The 22,553-nt window shown below is 46.9% G+C and overlaps 1 protein-coding gene and 1 long non-coding RNA gene across 5 annotated transcripts in view; one reads left to right on the top strand and one right to left on the bottom strand.

The window, feature by feature from the left end:
* Window positions 1–21,973, bottom strand: part of LOC147008288 (uncharacterized) — a 66,209-nt gene extending 44,236 nt beyond the window's left edge. Inside the window, exon 1 of the long non-coding RNA XR_015053485.1 lies at window positions 21,479–21,973. This is a non-coding gene — a long non-coding RNA (uncharacterized LOC147008288). The remainder of the gene's footprint in view (window positions 1–21,478) is intronic.
* The window catches only part of LOC147008286 (uncharacterized), a 209,241-nt gene that overhangs the window by 105,318 nt on the left and 81,370 nt on the right, over window positions 1–22,553 (top strand). The gene's annotated exons all lie outside the window — the stretch shown is intronic.

Below are 22,553 nucleotides of genomic sequence, written 5' to 3' on the forward strand. Positions count from 1 at the left end.
AGCGGCAGAGAGCTATCTACTGGAAAGCTGTTACTTTACAAGACCAAGCAATGCTCTTGAAGATTCAAGGAATGGGAAATGAACCAATTGACATGATTGCTGCAGATTTCCGATATCACAAATCATGCTTGGACAAATTCATGAACAGAAGGCCATCGATTCCTTCTTGTTCAAGTTCAAACACTGATGTATATGAATTAGCATTTAGACAGCTCCTCTCAGAAATTACAGATAGATTGATAAAGGACAGGTCAGCATTTTATATCACTCAACTACGTGACAAGTATCGTCATATGTTGAGAGAACAAGGAGTTGTAAATGCTATGCAGTACCGGACTGATAGGCTCTCCAAACGACTATTGGATCATTATGGACCAGAAATCCAGATTATTCCACAGAAGGGAAAGGCCAGTTTAGTTTGCTCAGCACACATAACAGTAGGAGAAATGTGTGCTCTTGCAATGAAACTGCAGGAGGAAGCTGAAGACAATGCTTTGCAAACAGTCTGGCAGCAGTGATGAAGAGACACCACTAATAACCAAAGTGAGGACACAGAGTGATTCACATGCATTGGCCAAACATTTACATGTAGAAATGAAGGAGAAAGCCAAGACACAGAGAAAATTAATGAAGAGAAAATTAAGTGAGGCATCTACAACAGAGTCTAATATAGTTGTAGATTTGAGTAGTCAAGAAAATAGAGACTCAACAAAGCTATTGATATCCTATGAGGCAGCATCCAGAAACATTCCAGATGACCTGTACAACCATCTTGCATGGCTTATGACTAACACAGATGAAACCATTGGCAAAAATGATAGAGTACCATTAACAAAAACACAAAATGAACAGGTGTTGAATGTGGCACAAGACATCATGGCCCATGTTACTGGCATACCAATGCCAAAACAAGTTGGACTTGCACTACATATTTTGAAACAAACTGGAAGTAAAACCCTGGTTAGAATTATGAACAAATTTGGACACACAATCAGCTATGATGATGCCCAGAGGTATATCACAACCAAAGCAAAGGAAATTGACATTCAAACATCAGAAACTGGTTTATTTATTCCCTTGGGCCTTGTACCAGGAAAATTCACTCAGTGTGCCTTTGACAATCTTGACTTTAAGGAACATACCAAAGACGGTTCAACGCTGCATGCCACAAGCCACAATATATACCAACATTCAACAAGACATGAACCTATAACTTCTGTGGTCTCAGTTTCTTTGACTAAGGATAGGCATATGACTGTAACACAGCCAGAATCATTTGATGTGCCTGAAAGCTATGTTCGTCTCAAAGACAGACAAGAAGCAAGGGCACTTCATGGTGTACGACTACGTAATGAAGAACCAACTGTACCTGTGTTCAAAGATGACTACTTCATATGGTCATTGCTACGGCTGTTGGCCACCCGAAATGTTGAAGACGCTGCAGCTGCAACAAAGGCGGCATTAACATGGAATGGGTTCTATGAACTCCTTTGCGAAGAAAAAAATGTTCAAGTTGTCGTCAGATATGGCCCATTGTATCCACAGTCCCCAACAGATCCTAGTGTTGTTCAAGCTTCTCTCGACTACTGCATTGCTCTAACCAACAAGATGCAGCAAAAGACATCCATTGTCACAGTTGATCAAGCCATCTATGATATTGTTGTGGTTACCAAATTCGCAAACCACCATTCAGGTCCCTTAGGTGAGATATCTCGGTAAGTATATGTGTAGTTAGGCCCAAACCCGTTGTCTAGAGGGAATAAATGTTATTCATGCGTGCTGCGACTCTTCAGGATAGCCGTTTTTCTTTTACTATCTTTATTTTGGACCAACCGCCATTGTTACCACCACCAACCACAACATCAACCACCCACCGCGGCGCCGCTTCACGTCACACCTCGCAACCGTCGCATCGCCACCGTTCTTGCGCCGCTTGTGGGTAACGGTGTTGGACTCGTGCAGGGCGCGCGCCGAACAGCGTGTACAAAACCACGGATTTTCAGCTCCAAAAACGGATCAAAAACGACACACGCCCACTTTTGTTCCGTCCAATCGGTGAGCGAGGGGCGATTTGGCCCCGCCTCCAGGGCGTTGGAGGGCGGTCGCTATATGCAAATTTATGGATCAAAAAGCATTCACGCCCACTTTTTCTCGGGCCAATGGGGAGCGAGGTGAAAGGTCGAAGGCAGGGGGTCAAAGATGAGAGAGCGAAGCCACGGGGCTTATATAAGCGACCATGTTCGTCAGTCAAGAGAGTTAAGACTTCGCAGTCGGTGGAGTTGGGAAGAAGAAGCAAGAAGGAGTTGGTCGTCGTCGTCGTCGTCGTGTGCGTTGGAGTCGGAGCGAAGAGGACGGAGCTGTGGAGAGGCGGCGAGGGCAGACGAGGGGGTGCTCGCGTCGTGCCGGGAGCTGCACACGAGGGAGGCCGACGGCGCGACCTGGCCGAGGTGGAGACGCTCGTCGCGGGACTCGAGGCAGAGTAAAAATCCTCCTTCCCCCCGAGCATCAGCAACCCCCTCCTGTTTCCCCCCGCGCTGAGATAGTGCGACCAAGGGGGCCCCTTTCCCACCCCCTACCAGACACTGCCCGCGAGGCCCGCGGAGTTGAGGCACCATCGCCGCTCCGCGTCTCATCACCAGACGGGTAGGCCCGACCCGGTCTCGGCCTCAGGCCCGCCTCATCCTTGAGGGTGGTTCTCTTTTCTTTTGTTTTGGGAATTTGTGTTGTCGGCGCCGTCTGTGAAGTAAAATTGTATAAGTGTTGCCGTGTGCTCGCGTAATCGGTATTAGATCTGCATTGTCGCATTTGCATTTTGTGTAAAATTGCATTGTGTTTCTTTTCCTTTTCTATGTGCTTTTGGTGGAATTGAATATGTGTGCTTTCCGTTCATCGCGAATAAATGTGCTTTGTGTTGAACTGTTTCCCGCTTCGCTTCGTCATTTCTTTCATTGAATCCTCATCTTGCTTCACGTAAAGGGTTGGTAGTGGGCTGAATACGCCCGATAATTAATCGAACCGTCGAGGCCGACGATAACACCGCTCGGTTATCCCGATAGTACGGAACGGGTCGCTTAAGTGGCCCGTGTCCGAAGTCGACCTGCAGCGAGGTGCGATTGCCCGGTCTACCCTCCGTGTGGGTACTTAGGTAGGTCGAATTTGGTGAGCAACCCTATCCCACGCGGGGGCTGATTGGCTCGATCGCGGTGAGACCGAAAGGTCCACCCGTGACTGGTTCCCGGCGTTAGTCCGAGAGGGTCATGACTGGATTGTCCGTCCGGTGGGCGACGTGCCGCGATTCGAGTTACGTGGCCGTCAGCACGCCGGCGGGCGCGAATCCGTAACAATATTGTCAAAGGTAACTCTTTTGGCCGCTCATTCCCTTATAGGCATGAGACTGTTGAGATAGTATAAACTGTTATATAGATCTAAACAATTAAATGGAATTCTTTTTGGGAAATTTTTGAAATGTCAAACATTATAATGAAATTGTTGTATATGATTTTGAAAACCTTTATTGTAATTATTTATTTTTCCTTTCAGGTATTACCAGTAAAAACCCTGAGAAATACAGATTTTTGGTTGTCCGACTTGGTGGATTCCACATTGCAGAAAACTTCATGGGATGCATTGGCTTTTTCATGAAGGACTCTGGAATTGAAGATATACTCGTGGAAAGTAGAGTGTGCAGAAGAGGTACAGCAAATAAAATTATTGCCGGAAAGGACTACTACAAAATGGTACGGTGCCACTCACTAATCAGTGAAGCAATGACTGGGCTACTGTGGAATGCATTTGAAGACTGGCTGGAACAGGCAGATCAGATTGACAGTATTGCAGAACTGTGTGATCATATGAACCAGTTGCTTAATGCTGTGGAAGAGAAAAAATCAGAACTTGCCAGACAGTGCATGGCCGTTGTAAAAGCAGATCTTCCTCTAATATCACAAACCTGGGGCAACTTCTCAGAAACATTTGGAGTAACTGCAGAGTACTGGCTTATGTACATTAAAATGGTTCAAATCCTTAAACGTTACAGACATGCAGAGAGAGCTGGTCTTTGGCTTGAGCATATCCAGGAGGTGCAGAATATGCTGCCATTCATGGTTTCTGCCAAACACACAAGGTACATGAGTTGTGTGCCACTATATCTCAAAGATATGAGGGATTTACCTGATACTCACCCAGATGTCCATGACAACTTTATGAAAGGGTACTTCACAGTTCACTCTTCCAAAGGAAAATTCAATGGTGTTTGGAGTGACATGGCCCTGGAGCAGACATACAACAATGAAGGGAAGACATCTCTGTTCAAAGGCATATCTCAGGCACCAGCTGCTCGAGATAAATATGTGAAGACAGCACCATTTCTCACAGCTGTATCAGAGAACATAAAGTCTATGGCTCATGTAGGCCAACAGGAATCTACTCATCATGGAGAAACACATAAGCAAGCAACAGAAGAACATATGCATGTTGAGGAGATCAAGAAAGTGATATGCCAGCAGATGATAAACCCATTCCAGTGTAACAACCAAGTGGATCTGCTCAATATAGCAACTGGTGAGAAGGCTGCTTCAAAAGACTTGGTCCATGCTCAAGCTAAGGGCATGGAAGCCATTATGAAAGCAGAACAGGTGGGCTCTAGTAAGATTGAACCACTGAAGCTGGTTACTTTCTCCTCACAGAAGAAATCAAACCCATCAAGGAAACAGAGTTTAATCAGGATCTATCAAGATGAGACTGCAGTGACACGTGTGCTGTGTTTCTATCGAGATGCCGACCCAGTCACAAGACAGATTGCATTTTCCCATGAGTGGACAGACTATCCATCATCCCTGTTTGAGGTTGATCCACGCTTCGCACAGGGGTTTGCAATGCGCAAAGGCAACAAGTCTGATTTCCTGGCAGTGCTAATTGCTGAAGCTGAGCAGGATGTTGTTTTACAGCTGCCATCACTACCACAGAGTGACCTATCCACAGTTTATCTGGTAGACATAATGGCATTTATAAATAAATACCAAAAAATGGGTGCAAAAACATTTGGTGAACTTCCCCAGCTGTATCTTCGCAAGCTCCTGCAGTTGAAACCTGAAATGTGCAACTGTGTCAACATCATTGGTGATCGGTATGATTTTGATGATAGCCATACTTTGAAGGGTGATGAGTGGCAGAGGAGAAACCAGACAGACCAGGCAAGACAATTCTCATCATCCAAGAGTCTAGAAATTCCGGACTGGAATTTACTCATGAAGAATCCAAGAAATAAAGGAAATCTTCAGAACTTCATTGGCACTTCCCTTTGTGAGAGTCCTGAAGGTATTCCGGATGGAGTGACCATCATTCTTGGTGGTATGATGGAAAACAAAGGTCACACTCTTTCCATCACATCAGCATCAAGTTCAGTTCTGGACTTACCTTGTGAAGAACATGAAGAGGCAGACACAAGGATTATTGCTCATCTTGCGTATTGTGTGGAATATCTTGATCACCATCGAGCTGTTGTGCATGCAACAGATACAGACATAATTATGCTGTGTATATATCACTTCTGCTGCTTGAACACATTGCAAGAACTCTGGATACAACGGCAGAATCAATACCTACCTATTCATGAGCTGGTAGAAGTGTTGAGCAAGAAGTACCAGAAAGATCCTCTTGATGTCGCAGCTACACTTCTGTGCACATATGTGTTGAGTGGATGTGACACAGTGAGCTACCCATTCAGAAGGGGAAAAAGAAGAGCAGCACAGGTTTCTCTGGGACTGATAGGAAACCTTCCCCACCTTGTTGATTTTGGGAGAGATAGTGAAATGGCAGCAACAGAATGTGTCATTGATGAGGCCAGAGTATACTGGACTGCTCTGTATGGCCAAACAGGGTTCAGCTGTTTGGATACCCTCAGGCAGCATATGTTTGTCTCTTCAAAATTAGACCTTAGGTCACTGCCAGCAACAGAAGACGCGTTTTACTTCCATGTTTTAAGAGCATTGTATCAATTGCTTCTTTATAGACGTGCACATCTCAGTGACCGAGCACTTCCCCCAGCCACAACATTTGGCAGAACCCTTATCAATGGAAAACTGGTCCCAATTCTCATGTCTCAGCCAGCCAAGCCAAACATAGACAAAACGGTGTCTTGCATGTGCAAATTATCCAAATGTCTGAAACTATGTTCATGCAAAAAGGCTGCTGTGCCTTGCTGTGTGACATGCATATGCCTTGGTGAGAGAGGTTCATGTGGTTGAGTTGTTTCAGAGAGTGACTCTTCCTCTGAAGAGGATGTTTAATGTCCCAATATTGTGTGAATTCATTTCTAATTTTATCTTCCTTAAAACCATGGCATGGAAAAGTATGTTCTTGTTCCTGACCCCCGTGATAGTCAAGCATTTCTGAGTTACATAAATCTTTTGTTGTTTGACATATAACCTTGTCAATTTTAGTTAGGTTAAATCTCCACCAATTGTGATATAGGTAATGAACTCCTCTTTAATATGAGGGGTCATTTGTGTATATAGGTTTAGTGGTTATGATTTTAGGACAATATGAATTACCCCTACCCCCATCCTACATCTTCGCTTTTGCCAACATTTTGTTATCAGAGGGGGCTCGCAAAAGTGCTGATTGTGTTGTTGCGCAAGAGTTTCACCATTGCCAACATTGGTTTTCATATACTCAAAGGGTGTCTCTTTATGAAAATCAACACAAAAATTTTATAGCAGACCGGGCAATTTTTTTTTTTAATTTTGATTGGTTGGCTCCCGGACTATCCACGGATCTGCCCAAAGATCTATCATCTCGTACCCATGTTTTTGTACGTGACGACACTGTCAGAGCAACCTCCTTACCGGGCACCGTTCTGAGTCATTTCCAGGAAGGACAAGTACTTCATCCTTGATTTTAATGTCGCTGTGGAGTGCATGATGAGGAATGATTGGGAGATGCTCTCAAATGAAGGGAAATTGTTGTTTTCCTTTTGACCTTCTGGATCTACACCGGTGTATTGTTGAACTCATATCGTGATGTCATGTCATAGTGTTGAGGCCAAATATATATGACATCATATTTGAGTTTTGCTTCCTGCAGATGACGATTCGAATGGGAAACATGTTCCTACCCTGTACCTTCACCCACCAGTTGAGCTGTCCTTGGAGTGGCAAAGAATTGGAAGCATTGGTGAGCATCTCAACAATGGTGGCAACACTTGCTTTTTGAATGCAACGTTCCAATGTCTGACATATACACCACCCTTGGCAAACAACGTGCTGTCGTCCTTGTCGAGAAGGCACGGCGATGACGGAACGTACCTTGCTCTGTTCATATATATATATATATATATATATATATATATATATATATATATATATATATATATATATATATATATATATATATATATATCTCTACTCTACAAGCATAAGCATTCAGTGGCATGATCATTAAGTTTTTGCTTTTTGTCACATGCAGGTGAGCATCACGACATTATCACGCGCACTGTGTGCGATGCACGGACACATCGTCAAGGCGTTATTGTTTGGTTCATGGTGGCTGGTTCATGGTTTCATCGCTTGTCTTGGAATTCCAACACTGGTGATGTGGCAAAGGAGATTGACCGTGTGCTTGTTGATGGTCACTGGAGGATGATCCAGAACTGCAAGGTCGACCAGAGGGCTCAGTTCCTCAATACGAACCTCAGTGTTTCAGAGTGAAAGACGTTGAACTCCACGAAGACTCTTACTGACAAAGGCAAATCTACTTTGTGGGATGAGAAGCCACAAGGAAACACTGAGCCTGAGGAGAAGAGAGTTTGGCCATTTCGATTCCACTCATTCGATGCAGAGTGGCAGCGCGATGCTTGTGTGGCTTTCAGTCTTCCGTTTGAGAAACCCAATGGAGTGAGTGCTGGTGGTCATGACTTGCCTCTCACTCGTCCAGACACGCGTAAGATCAAAGGCATAACGCCAGATGGGAACTCGCTGTCATATGCTGTGACAGGTTCTGAAAATCACCACGAGGCAGTCCGTGCTGAAGTTCTCCAGCACATGAGAGATATTGCTCCCTGAATGCATGGGACATCTCAAAAACTATTCGGGACTGAGCACTTGTTCAGAAGGTGTTGTGAGAACGTGTATTCAGGAATGAGCAAACATCCTGACGAGAGGTGGCAGCTTGGGGTGACGTGTGTGACGTGAGGCGATGTGATCACGTGGTTCATTCATTTCCTGCTTTCGTCATTTAGCTCTATTTACATTGAGGTCCTGAAGGCACTTTCGTATGAGCTCTTAACTTTGGAAATATAATTTGATGAGTGTGACCACCAATCGGTGTTGACTTGTCTGTAGCAGAGTGTTTGAGTGTAAGGTAAATCTGACCCTTGCAGTGTAAGTGGTTGTCAAGTTTTTACACTTTGTACAGGTCACCACTCCTGTCCAAAGGACAGGTCACCACTCGAATGGCTCAATCATCCCAGCAAGCTGGTACTCATGTTGCCGACCTCAGAAGGATGACAGGCTCAGTCAACCACACCTGGTATCTATTCAACAACAAAGCAGGATTTGAACTGAGGACCCGAAGATACCAAGCCCACCACCCTAATATTAAGCCAACACCAGGCACGGTTACTTGTGGTCTCTGAGATAAATATACGTCACAGTTCGAATCTCACCAAATCGGAAAAAATGTTGAATTCTCCATGAGTTGGGCTTCACTGAGATAAAGATTTGTGGATTGAGGTTTTATATTTCACAATTTGTCAGAATATTAGGAAGTAAAATGTCCTCCTTTCTTGAAGTGAGTGAGTCAGATGGTTTACGGTTCCTAATCCTGGATTGGTGGGAGGGCATGTAGTAAAATCGGATTTTGCTATCTTTTATTACGATTGATGAGTTACCCTTTCAAGGAAACTAGAGATTTTAATGATGGTTTAATGATGCCAGACTTGGTGTTGGTGTGGTTTAAATCGATCGTGAGTGGCGTCCGTTTTGTGGAACGGAGACCCCAAAACCACTTCGTTGGAGGAAGTGCTTAGTGCTGGTACTTCATTCACCCTGAAGGTGCTACTTCGTTATTTACATGACAATTGTGGTTATGTACAACGTCAAGCAAGCCTGTGGGCACGAGCCCCACCTGGTGTTCAATGATCTTTGTTGATGGACATGGTCCCGTTTCTCAAATTTGTGCAAACCACTTCTTGGGAAGAAATGCTCAATGACGGACAAACACTGAATCCTATGATAAATATACGACACCCTGATGGTGATTTGTGTGCTTGCTCCACTCTTATCCCCAATCCACCATGACATCCCCACCAGCAGTGAATTTAACTTGGTAAACTGATTGTTAATAATGGGGTACCGATGTGGCACAGCTTTGATGGGCCAAATAGCTTCCACCTGGACCCAATTTTTTGTGAATACATTTTAATACGAAGGACTGTTTAAACCCCGGAAAGCGAACGAACACCTTGGAACATCCCATGATGAGCATGCGAGGAAGCGAAGCTATTACGACACTCCGGATGTCCTCGACTGGGTGAAAAGAAAGTTCGAGAGCGAGAACACGCCACTTGTGTTCAAATGGTTGCATTGCGTGCATGATAGAGAAGGTTCGTGTGTGAAGTAAAGTAAAATAAAGGATAAAGAATGTGAACAAAGACCTGTCTCAAAACCCTCGCAACGCGTTTGACAATAGGCAAATCGGGCTGCCCACCAAAAGTTCCTCGAGTTGCTGGAAGGGCAGAGAGACGAAGGGACACAGCAACAACATGAGAGGCAACAGCGAGAGCGCCTTGCGTTGTTGGAACAGGAAAGAGATGCAGAGATGCAACGACAACATGAGCGGCAACAGAGAAATGCAGCAATGCCTCGAGCACCAGATAACGAATGATGATGAAATCACAGCGTTGCACCAGAAACAGATCAAGATGTTGAAGGCTCTCGGCTTGCTATGCAGTCGACCCTCATCACCGATGGTTGCCCACCACAGCAACTGTTAGTACAGCGGACAGAGATTTGTGGATTATGTCTGGATGCGAATTTGATGATGAGTCTCAGGCTCTAAGCTATGGAGGTCACCTAATAAGCGTGTGTTGGCTCCAAAAGCTCTGTTACCATGTTACCAAGGAGACAATCACACCAGACCGGAATGGTTCCTGGACTGCAATGACATGGATGTGGAGGGGTGCTCTTGCACACGCGCATGATGAGTCTCCATTTTGACTGAGTGCTGTCCATGGTCCGCATTAAACCCGACTGGATCTGAGCCTCACTTAAAGTAAGTTTTGTTATTTTTCCTACTTCATTATTCTGCAGCTTGTAAACTCGCTTGCTTGTTAATAGGTGCTTGTATGAAATGAGTACATGATATGCTTTCGGTGGTGCTGTGCAGTGTCGCTACAACCTCAACATAATACATGTGAGTATTGTGTCCATTAAAGCAATGCAGTCATTTTAGCCACTTTAAGGAAGCAACATTTTGGTATTTGTTTTAAAAGGACCACAAAAATTGTATTCAGAGACGTCGGTGAATCTGCTGCTGTCCTGATGGTTGATTATGACCATTGCTTGGATGTGGGGATCCGAAGTGTCATCCTATATATCTCACCTGTCTTTGAACGCTCATCCTCTTTCAAACTATATCAGATTGGCAACACAATTTTCTTCATCCCCTTTTTTGATTGCATATTTCTTTCCATGCTCTTTAAATATTTTATATGTATGTATGTATGTGTCGTTGTTTTACGAGTTGCCTGTTTAAAATTAAAGGATGATGTGACTATTTTGGGGTGTCCAAGAAGAGATGGGTTTTTTAAAATGTAACTTGCATGCACTGGTTTTGGAATAGCTCCTTGGGACAAAATTTGTGGAATGAATCTTTGTTGCATCTACAATTAACCTAAATTAGATGTTAAGCAGCTGTGACAAGTTAAAACGTGAGCGATTAGGGAGAAGATTTAATAAAGTTCATCTGATCCAATTGCAACTTTTAGAAGACTTTTTCGGCTCACTTTAGTGTACAGTATATTCCAGATGTTACATTTGATTTACACAGAGAAGCACTGGATAAAACAAGCCTTGTACTGTTTTAAGATCGCCTCGACAGCGACAAAAGTTTGAGATTGAGAATTGGAAAAGGTTGGGGTGGGAGTCTCTTTTTGGGTACAGTTGTTATTTGTGTGACATTGGTGTAAGGTATGATTATGAAATGGATTTAATTTCTTCTTTTTGTTGAGGATGCATTTCCCTTGCCCATGTACTGCTTGTATTTAAAAGATTCCAAGGTTGGTGATGATGGTATAATTCTGTCACAAGCCACCACTGGGTTTGCTGCAGTTAAAACCTGTGTTCGTAATTTGACTGCAGTCATGTGGCAGCAAATATAGAAGTGGTTTATAAATTTGAGAAAACTGGTATGTATTTATTCTATCCATTGATTTCACTCCTGTTACCCTAACATTGCCTTTCCTGCCACATCTTTGTTTGCCATTGATGCATTTGTAACTCTCGTTAGCCTTGCTTGAATAACGTCACTTGTCTGCTTTACATGTTTCATAAATAGCTTTGGATATACGAATTGTATGCGACTGTTTCAAATGCAATGCTGTTGAGATTTACAACTTTTAAAAACTTGTACGACTGGTTCGACTGGATCTGAGCCTCACTGTGTGGCATCTACCTTCGCAAGTACTGATAGTCCAGTAAGTCATCGTGTAAGACATGCACTGTGGAGGAAGTGAGTGTGAAATTAAAGGTAGACAGAGAAAGGTTGGAAAATATCTGACCGACATTAAGGCGAGGCCAGGTGAGGAATTCGATGTTTCTCTGCAGATGGAAGAATTGCGTTCTTTCCAACGACCGATCACGATCTGTCTGGCTGGTGTACACAGGCCATGACGGCACGATGCGCTGTCGGGCTCGGCATAATTAATATTTATACCCGGCTTCATCAAACTTGGGCTTAATCAATATTTTCCAGACCCAACACTGCATAAAATGTACATTTTCGATATAATCTAGATACATTTGCTCATACATGGCACAGTAAAAGATATAAAGAACCAAAAAATGCACAGCGAATATATAAACAGTGAAGAATTAAAAGACTATTTTGCATACTTGTGACATCATAATTGCTCTCATGGGGGTCAGACTCTCATGGGAGTCAGACTCTCTCATAGGAGTCAGAGCTCGGAGCCTTAGTCAGACGCTGTGTTATGGTAGATACTGTTATTAATTTAGCATAAGATATCAAGCAGAAGATTGATAATTGATTCAAGATACCTCGGGCCTCTGGCCCCAACGTGCCCAAGATCTCCGCGTCCACGTCGTGGGAGTCGTAGCAGTCCCCCTCGGGGACTGTACCAAGAAGAGATCGGGCTTGCCGAGGGTCTGGGAGGCACTCCCCCTCGGGGACTGTACCAAGAAGAGATCGGGCTTGCCGAGGGTCTGGGAGGCACTCCCCTTTCCCGCGGCCAACACTCTCTGCAGTGCCAGCTGAAGGCATGAACAGAAGAGACGAGGACGCCGCCGCCGCGGCTGTCCCAGAGAGTGCAGCGCCAGAGCCACAGGAAGCTCAAGGGCGTGAGCGTGGGTGCGTGTTCATGGACTGTGGTCGAACCTTTGGGACGAGGACCTGTCTCGGGGTGCACAGACGGAGGGCGCATCCCTTGGTGTTCCACGCGTCCAACCTCCCTCTGCGGGTGAAGGCGCGATGGGACGACGAGGAGGTGTACGCCATGGCCGTCCGTGAGGCGCAACTGATACGCGACGGAGTGAGATTCGTCAACCAAGCGTTGGTGCAGTTTGTGCCCGGACGGTCGTTGGAGGCCATCAAGGGGAAGCGGAGGCACCCCGCTTACAAGGCTCTCGTCAAAACAAGACTGACAGAGCGAGCCCAAGGAAATAACATGCAGGTTGGGCTCCCCCCTACGTCGTGTGTGCCCCTGAGGGATGTCGACCTTCGCGGAGATGAGACGACCTCTCCCACAAGAGAAGCGAGGATCCTGGTTCCCCCACCCTGTGAGGAGGTCGGTCAGGCTGATTTAAACCAGGAGAGTGAGAGTGATGGAGACAAGTGGCAGGATGACATCAGGAGGTACATAAAAGGGCAACCAAAAGGGACGACGGCATGGAGCGAGCACCGATTGGACGATCTGGTCGGTCGCTTGGATTTGATAAGCCCTGAGCACCTTCGAGCCGAACTTGAGGGCATTGCGGAGTTGACAACATCGAGCGTGAGGAGCAATGCCCGCCCAGTCGAAGGCGCCGGAGGTCGTAAGAAGAGGGTGCCCCGAAGAGACAACGATTGAGGAGAGCGAGTTGATGGCTGAACACATGGAAAGCCTGACATTCCCAGAGCTCGGGGTGAGGGCAACGAGGTGGCAAAGCGACATGCTCACAAAACCGAGTTCGCCGCGGTTCAAAGTCTGATTCGCCTGAACCCGGGCCGTGCTGCCAGGCAGTGTATTGCTGGGATTTGGGGCCGGAGTAAATCTTCTGTGGATCCTACAGAGATGCATCGCTTCTGGAAAGATGTCTTCGAGAGAGAATCGGAAGTGGGTGCTGAACGTCTTGAAAACACCAAGTTATCTTGGCAGCTGGTGCGACCGATCACATCTCAGGATGTGGAAAGAGAAAAGGCACTGTTGAGAAACGGCGCACCCGGTGTGGACGATATCAGCTTTCGGCTGCTCCATTCCATACCGAATGGCTGTCTGAGCAGGATGTTCAACCTGTGGCTGCTTGCGGGGTATTTACCACTGTGTCTGAAAAGGCACAGAACGGTGCTTATCCCAAAGGGTGATGACCCGAAGAGTGCTTCCGAGTTCCGCCCGATCACGATTAGCAGCTTCCTCGTGTGTCTGCCCCATAAGATAATCGGAAAACAGTGCTCATCGGCCTTTGAGTTGCATCCGGCACAGCGAGCGTTTAGGAAGGGTCACGCTGCGCCGAGAACGTCATGCTTCTTGACGCCATCCTCCGGGATGCTACCTGGAATCTTCAACCCTTGCCTCTCGCCGTGCTGGATGTTTCCAAGGCCTTTGACTCTGTTAACCACGGTGCGGTACTGAATGCGGCTGCGAGGATGGGTGCTCCGCCACCCTTCCTCCGCTACATAGCAGAGTCGTGCGATGCTTGCGTGACGTACTTGGACTGCTGTCGTGATCTGCCAATTTCGATGACCCGAGGAGTTAAACAGGGTGACCCCCTCTCCCCCATCTTGTTCAACTCCGTGTTGCACGAGGTGTTGAGAAACATCCCAGAGGGAGTGGGAACAAGACTTGGAGAAACGTCGGTGCCGGCTCTGGCATTTGCCGACGACCTCGTCTTGTGTGCGTGTACCTCGTCTGGGCTCCGAAGGTCTTTGGATGCAGTGAAAACCTGTATGTCCGCGGCCGGTCTGGTGCTGAACGTGGAAAAGTCTGCGACTCTTGCAATTACCATCGACGCGAAGGCAAAGCGATACGTGGTGGACACTTCTGAAGTGTTCCGTCTCGGGCAGCGGAACCTGAGCAGGCGAGACACGGCAAGCCGGTTGAAGTATCTGGGAATTCAGTTCCAACCTCACGGGGCGGCGCCATCTGATGGCTCCATCCTCGAAGAAGGGCTGAGCAACCTGAGGCGGGCCCCCATAAAGCCTCAACAGAGAATGTTTATGTTGTGAGACCACCACGTGCCCAAACTCCAGCACGGGCTTGTCTTGGGAGCAACCAGAAGAGGGACTCTCCGCAAGTTAGATGTGCAAATGCGCCATCACGTCAGATTGTGGCTGAGGTTGCCTAAGGATACTCCTGCGGCATACTTTCATGCCCGATCGGCGGATGGCGGACTGGGCTTGCCCCAGTTCTCGGTGACGATTCCCATCTTGCAGGAGAAACGGATGCGGGGGTTTGAACAGTCAGATAGCCCTTATGTAAAAGCTGTCATTAGAACGAAACTGGGCGATGTGGTGAGGACCCGGAACACGTACAACCTGCATTACGGTGGAGAGCGTCCCAGGTCTATCAAGCAAATGGACGTCGTCACGGCCAAACTCCTGCACCAAGCCGTGGACGGGTGAGGCCTACTGGAATTGAGCAGGGTACCGGAGCCGAATGACTGGGTTTTCGGTCGATCTCGGCTCCAATCCGGTAGAGCCTTTATCGACTCGGTGAAGGTGAGGGGCAATTTGCTCCCCACCGGATCCAGGTCGAGCCGTGGTAGACGGGGGCCGGGGAACGATGGATGGTGTGATGTGGGTTGTCGTGCGAAGGAATCTCTAAATCACATCTCCCAAGCATGTGTTCGGATCCACGGTGACCGATCCGGCGACACGACGCGGTCTCGCGCTTCATCTGTGGTCGGCTGAGACAGCGTGGGTTCACGGCCATCGAGGAACCAAGGATTCCAAAAGCGGCGGGGATCCGAAAACCGGATATAGTTGTGCACAAGAACGGGAAGTCGGTGGTGTTGCATGTGATACTCTCAAGTTGTCGGAGGAACTTGCCAGGAAAAGGAGGTATTATGACACTCTGGATGTCCTCGACTGGGTAAGAAAGAAGTTCGGGAGCGAGAACGAGCCACTTGTCCCCACCATCACTCTGAGCTGGCATGGAGTCTGGGCGCCGGAATCGGCTACCATGCTCCGCGAACTCGGTCTCAGTTAAGCAGATCTAAGACTCATCTCTGTGATGGTCGTGGAAAAGACCGCCCTCATCTTCAGAGCGTTCAAACGGTCCACGCTCACGCGCACCACGCCGCGTCAGTAGAAGGTCCATCTCAATCCAGAGTTTGTGTTGCGTGGCAAATAGGACGTACGGATGGACGCCAGAGAGGTGGTATGCATGCAAATTAGCATCATAATTGCATGCATCATGTATCATAATTGCATGCAAATTAGCTTCACAATAACAATAAATGACACAGTTGTGTCGATGACGGTCACAGGTTTCATTCAACACCAGAATTGTGTTTGTAGCTTCTCTTGTAAGAAAGCGATATGAGTAACAACAAATTTCGTAATTTTTGGTGTTACCATGGAAACGGTTCTGAAAAAATAATTGTACCATTTTCAGACCCTACAACGATCCTTGTGATGACCCCCATAGACCTTCGTAATAGCAGGTACCATTGGCATTTTCCACCCGATCACTTCTGCTAACTCCCTGAATCGGCCTCTTTTCACATTTGGCTGGAAGACCAGGAATTATTATTTTTAAATCAAAAATAGTGTTGCTGTTATACAAACCCGCGTGCCTCAAAGCCTCAGTCTATGGAAATGGCACCCAACATACAATGATCCGCAGGCAGTTATTTTGTTCGTCTTCGTGCAGTTAGACCTCCCCTCGTGTCTCGTGGGTTAACGGGACGAAGTGTGTTGCGTGGGTCTCCTAGTTTGGTCAATTAACTATCTCTATCTCCTATTCTGATTTCTCCTCCAACCCTTTCATTTTAGCCATGGTACAAACAAGCATGCAAGTACACACGCCATTCATCCCGTGGCTTGGAACCACCACACTCCCTCCACGACATGCCTACCACACGCGCATCACGCTATTATTTCATTCAAATCTGCACGCCAATTTCTAACCAGCATCTCACCTCGCTCACCAAACCTCACCACTTTGACAACAAACGCCTCCTGCACACAGGAAAAAAAATTCCCGCACCCCCTCGTACCACTGTATCGTTATGATTCGCCACTATAGAGAGGAGTGCTGCACGACTCTGACTGTCCTCGGGACAGCGTGATGACGGGGCCGAGCAACAGACGTGAATAGTTCGACCGCATCTCGCAGGAGATGTCCCGGTTGGGCATGCAGAATTGATACGACCCTCGTCCAGTTGCCAGAACACGAGGAGGGTCGCGGGAAGGGCGATCCAGGAGTTTTGTACAGGGCCCGGGTGTGCACTTTAGCTCGTGGGGGGCCCGTGGTTGGCAGGGAAAGTCCGTTGCTATTTGGCATTCAGACTGCACTCGGAGCACATTCAGGACCATGGTGCCGGCTCGAGGAGCATGCGCTATGTTGAGTCAGGCGCTCCGAACCGTGTCGAACCGGATGGGTGACTGTGACAGTTTCCTGCCCCGGAGCCTGGCAGGGCATGGCTCAGGCCGCTGTGGCCCAATCGAGGAGCGGGATTTGGGTCACAGCACATCGCTTTCAGGTCATGACCCAATCCTTTGCCCCGGGTTATCAAAGATGGAGTGCGGAGCCATTCACTCTCCTGTCTGCTCTTCGTTGGCTTCTCTTTGTTGCCTCCCCTTCGCTCGCTGTTGATGTGCGATTGCCAGGACGTGCTTCTTATTGAGAGACTGATCCGGGGTAACGATCGAAACTCCTGGCCGTGCTGTGACGTTTCACCACCCCCGTGCAGCCAGACGGACCAGTGCGGAGCACACGTTGCCACAAGCCCAGGCAAAGTGACTAAGCCGGAGATAACGCACCACATCTCGAGGTGCGAACGCTCAGGCGGAGCATCTCACGGAGGTAACATGCCACACAAACAGACCTATACACGGCTAGGTTAAGGATCTTTCGCCTCATGCTTGTTGTCTTTTTGTTTCTCTTTCCACCCCTCTATCGCGTCTCCTTTGGAAGCACAAGATCATCATTACTGACTCGCAATCGCACTTTCCTCTGGCACGACATCGCACCCCCTATATTGCACGATACCACACCTCTCACCCCCCCCCCCACCCCAGAAACCACCAGTGTTCTTTCGTCCTTCCTCTCCCTGGAAAAAAACGACGTATTGGAGCTGGAATCGGCCTGAAACGGATGCCAATGGACAACACCTGTTACCTTCATACTGCTACGAATTTGGAAGTTTACTGCACTCAACATTCAGGTCCCCATAGATCAGTTATATTGGTAAGTGTGTATTTCTAGTTAGAATCCATTCCCTGTGTCTAATGGGAATTAAATGTACGTGCGCTGCGCAGTTATTTGATAGATAGGATTTTTACATCACCTTCACCGCCAACAATCTTCGCTCTCACAGCAACAACATCTGCTCGCGGCATTGTCCGCGCTCTTCGCACGCTCACGAAGCGTTTTGTTCTGGCCTGGCACCAAATGAGAGAATGCGTCATTTTTCAGCCAATTGGCGCAGAGCGGGTTCCAAGAGAAGCAAAGCCTCTTCGGGGGGCGGGGAATCGAGACGCCCCAACTTCTGGTCTCGTCCCGTCGCTGGTGCTGGTCTGGTCGCATCTTGACGCTGGTCTGGTCTCATCTCGTCGCTGGTCTGCATCTGGCTGCCCTGATCGGTTTTTTGACAACCGGAGCTCCGGGAAGGGGGTGGACAACCAGCCGCGCGCTCGCGGCCCAGGAAGCCAGCCGTCCCGACTCCCAGCCGAACTATCCTCCTTGGCTGGAGAGCCGAATAAAGACCTCGAGGTCCATCTCTCTTTCTAGGTATCTGTGCGTGCGTGTGTGTGTGTGTGTGTGTGTGTCTGGGGCCCTGTCTTTAAGTAGCTACTGGATAAGTGCTTTTGCTTGTACATTGACTGCATTTCTTTTTGTCGGTTTAACTCTGCCCTTCTGTGTTCCCCTCCCTGCCTATTATAAATAAATACCCCTCTTGTTAAACGTATCAGCTCGTTTCTGTGTTTCTTTCATTGGCTGAGCATGGTGCGTGTTGGGAAATTGTGAAGCGGCAAATTGTGCATTTGGTCCGACGGGACCTCGGTAACCATCCGCTCGGGTTACGCACGGATCGAGCACGGTTACGGCTCGTCCCGTTCGAGCTCGTTCGAGGGTGTGAATCCTCGGTAGCTCGCCATGTGGGGCTCTAGGTATTTTGAACTGTAGCAAACCCAGTGGTGGCTTGTGACAGAATTATACCATCATCACAAACCTTGGAATCTTTTAAATACAAGCAGTACATATCGATATGCAAGCGAAATGCATCCTCAACAAAAAGAAGCAAGTCATCGGGTGGAATTAAATCAATTTCATAATTATACCTTACACCAATGTCACACAAATAACAACTGTACCCAAAAAGAGACTCCCACCCCAACCTTATCCAATTCCCAATCTCAAACTTTTGTTGCTCTCGAGGCGAACTTAAAACAGTACAAGACTTGTGTTATCCAGTGCTTCCCTGTGCAAATCAAATTTAACATCTGGAATATACTGTACACCAAAGTGAGCCTAAAAAAGTCTTCCAAAAGTTGCAATTGGATCAGATGAACTTTATTAACTCTTCTCCCGAATAGCTCACGTTTTAACTTGTCACAGCTGCTCAGCATCTAATTTAAGTTAAATGTAGATACAACAAAGATTCATTCCACAAATTTTGCCCCAAGGAGCTATTCCAAAACCAGTGCATGCAAGTCACATTTTAAAAAACCCATCTCTTCTTGGACACCCCAAAATAGTCACATCATCCTTTAATTTTAAACAGGCAACTCATAAAGCAACGACACATACATACATATAAAATATTTAAAGAGCATGGAAAGAAATATGCAATCAAAAAAGGGGATGAAGAAAATTGGGATTGCCAATCTGATACAATGTAGTTTGAAATAGGATGAGCGTTCAAAGACAGGTGAGATATATAGGATGACACTTCGGATCCCCACATCCAAGCAATGGTCATAATCAACCATCAGGACAGCAGCAGATTCACCGACGTCTCTGAATACAATTTTTGTGGTCCTTTTAAAACAAATACCAAAATGTTGCTTCCTTAAAGTGGCTAAAATGACTGCATTGCTTTAATGGACACAATACTCACATGTATGATGTTGAGGTTGTAGCGACACTGCACAGCACCACCGAAAGCATATCGTGTACTCATTTCATACAAGCACCTATTAACAAGCAAGCGAGTTTACAAGCTGAAGAATAATGAAGTAGGAAAAATAACAAAACTTACTTCAAGTGAGGCTCAGATCCAGTCGGGTTTAATGTGGACCATGGACAGCACTCAGTCAAGATGGAGACTCATCATGCGCGTGTGCAAGAGCACCACTCCACATCCATATCATTGCAGTCCAGGAACCATTCCGGTCTGGTGTGATTGTCTCCTTGGTAACATGGTAACAGAGCTTTTGGAGCCAACACATGGTTATTGTTATCCTTGAAAATTGTTGTTAAAAACGTGTGTGAACCCCTGATTATATGTTTGAATGTTGTGCACCCGCGTCCTGCTCTTTAATTAAGTTATTTGTAAAAATTGAAACTTTTGTACCATTTTAATAAAATATTTTTTGAATAAAAACCTGTGTGGTGTCATTGAATGAATCCATGTGATGAAAAGGTTCGAGTCTTGTCCCTTGTACATGTTACAGGGAACAATGGAGGAAGTTTACAGATGGAATTGTTACTCAAATAACCTTTATGAACCAATGAAACCTCCTCTGGAAATGAGTCAAAATAACCAACACACCTTGTAAAAACACACACACACACAGTCAGAAACACACATATACACACACATACACACACAGACACACACACACGGACACACACGGACACACATACATACACACACATACATAGACACACACATGTACACACACATACATACACACACACATGTACACACACATAGATAGACACACACACGTACACACATACATACATATACACACACATACATGTATATATACACACACATGTCAAATATCTCTCTCACGGAACCACAAATGTTTGAATGTTGTGTACTCAAATGTTGACAAATGTTCATTGTTATTTTTTCACCATAAAGATGTTTTAAATGAATATACACTCCTCATTAACATATTTCACATTAAAAACGGAGTGTGAATAATTATCCATGATGTGTGTTTTTATAAATAAACACATTCTCTGTAAAAACGGGGGAGGGGCAGCGTTTCCTCCACATAACAACATCACCCCTCGTCTCCAAGGCCTGTCCAAGTCAAACCACGCCCACACCGAAACCACGCCCACACCCGAAACCACGCCCACACCCGAAACCACGCCCACCCGAAACCACGCCCACACCGAAACAACGCCCACATCCGAAACCACGCCCACACCCGAAACCACGCCCACACCCGAAACCACGCCCACACCGAAACCAGGCCCACACGCAATTTGTAAAATTCTATTCTGGAAGTTTCTTCCTGAGTGAAACCACGCCCACACCCGATTTGTAAAATCCCATTGGATAACGCTGGAACCGTGTGGTTCTGTTCAGGATCCACCAAGACTAACCAAACGATAAATAGTGAACACGGAGATTCACCGAGACTCGTTATTTAAACACCACACGAAGGGGAAAACGGTCAAAGAGAGACGGAGAAACGAGGGAACGAGGAGGGAAATACAAAATGGCGGTTACAGCGTCTCGGCCTCCTCACACAAGGGGATCTTTGATACAGGGGAACATTTCACCCCTCGTACCTGTAATATATCAACACCAGGTCCGTACAATCCATCATTTTATCGGTTTAATGTTACTGGGGAAGGTGGGGAGGGGAGAACATGGCGACGGGCACAGAGACATCCGTTTGGGACAAGTCTGACCGTAACGAGCCCTCTCAGCATCCTCCATCTTCACCGGGATGTCCCAGGAGGTGTGAACGAGGCCGATGGACTGACCGTGCCCGGTCCATGGTCCGTGTCTCTCGTGGACCCTTCGATGAACACGACACGACCCTCAACACAACCACACGGCTCCGTTCGCCAATATGCACCTCCGCTCTCATTGGTCCACGTGACCAGCGCTAGCCACGCCCTCCCCGTCCTGATATCAATCCGCGACGGAGAACGGGAGGGTTCGAGGAGGGAGGGAGGAAGGACAGGACGAAGGAATATCAGTGAGAGGGAAGGAAGATCGAGGAGTTCTCTCACAAGGAACTTCACCCAAGGAGACCATGATGTCCTTCAATCCTCTTAGTTAAAAATAAATAGAAAATTCGAGTCTCCTGATCCGGATCATCACCAAAACCGAATAACTTCGTCCTCGTCACACTCCCAACCACTCATGGTTCCACACACGTCCGAGATATGGTACGGACGGACGCACGAGGTTCGGACTCAGTCCAACAGGGACTAATAATAATAAATAATTAGAGTTATCTGTCAACGCAAAAGGAAATCCAGTTCATCAAAGCCGATGTTATGGTTCCCAACCTGTGGTTCTGTGTCCGTGCTCGATATTTATATAATTGTGAGTAAACCGGCTCGCGAGCTCCATGTACCGGACTCGGGCGGGAATCGAACTGCGCATGCGCGGTATGACGTCACGCACTCCTAACGAGAAGCTCCGCCCCTCGAGCTCGAGATTCGCGTGACCCAGCGGTGAGTGATTCCTCCATTCCTGATGTCCCGACTTCCCTCATCTTGTTAGATTTGATTACAAATCCGGGACAAACAGTAAAAGGATACAGAGATCATGGTGTGGTTGTTACAGAGATCACGTGGTGCGGTTGTTGCAGAGATCACGTGGTGTGGTTGTTACAGAGATCACGTGGTGTGGTTGTTGCAGAGATCACGTGGTGTGGTTGTTACAAAGATCACGCAGTGTGGTTGATACAGAGATCACGCGGTGTGGTATATTGTGTGTATAAACCCCGATATAAACCTCCATCGGGAGCAC

The sequence above is a fragment of the Eptatretus burgeri genome, chromosome 20 (genome assembly GCF_056783735.1).
Source record: "Eptatretus burgeri isolate ZD-2024b chromosome 20, Ebu_testis_v1, whole genome shotgun sequence".
NCBI classification, from domain to species: Eukaryota; Metazoa; Chordata; class Myxini; order Myxiniformes; family Myxinidae; genus Eptatretus; species Eptatretus burgeri.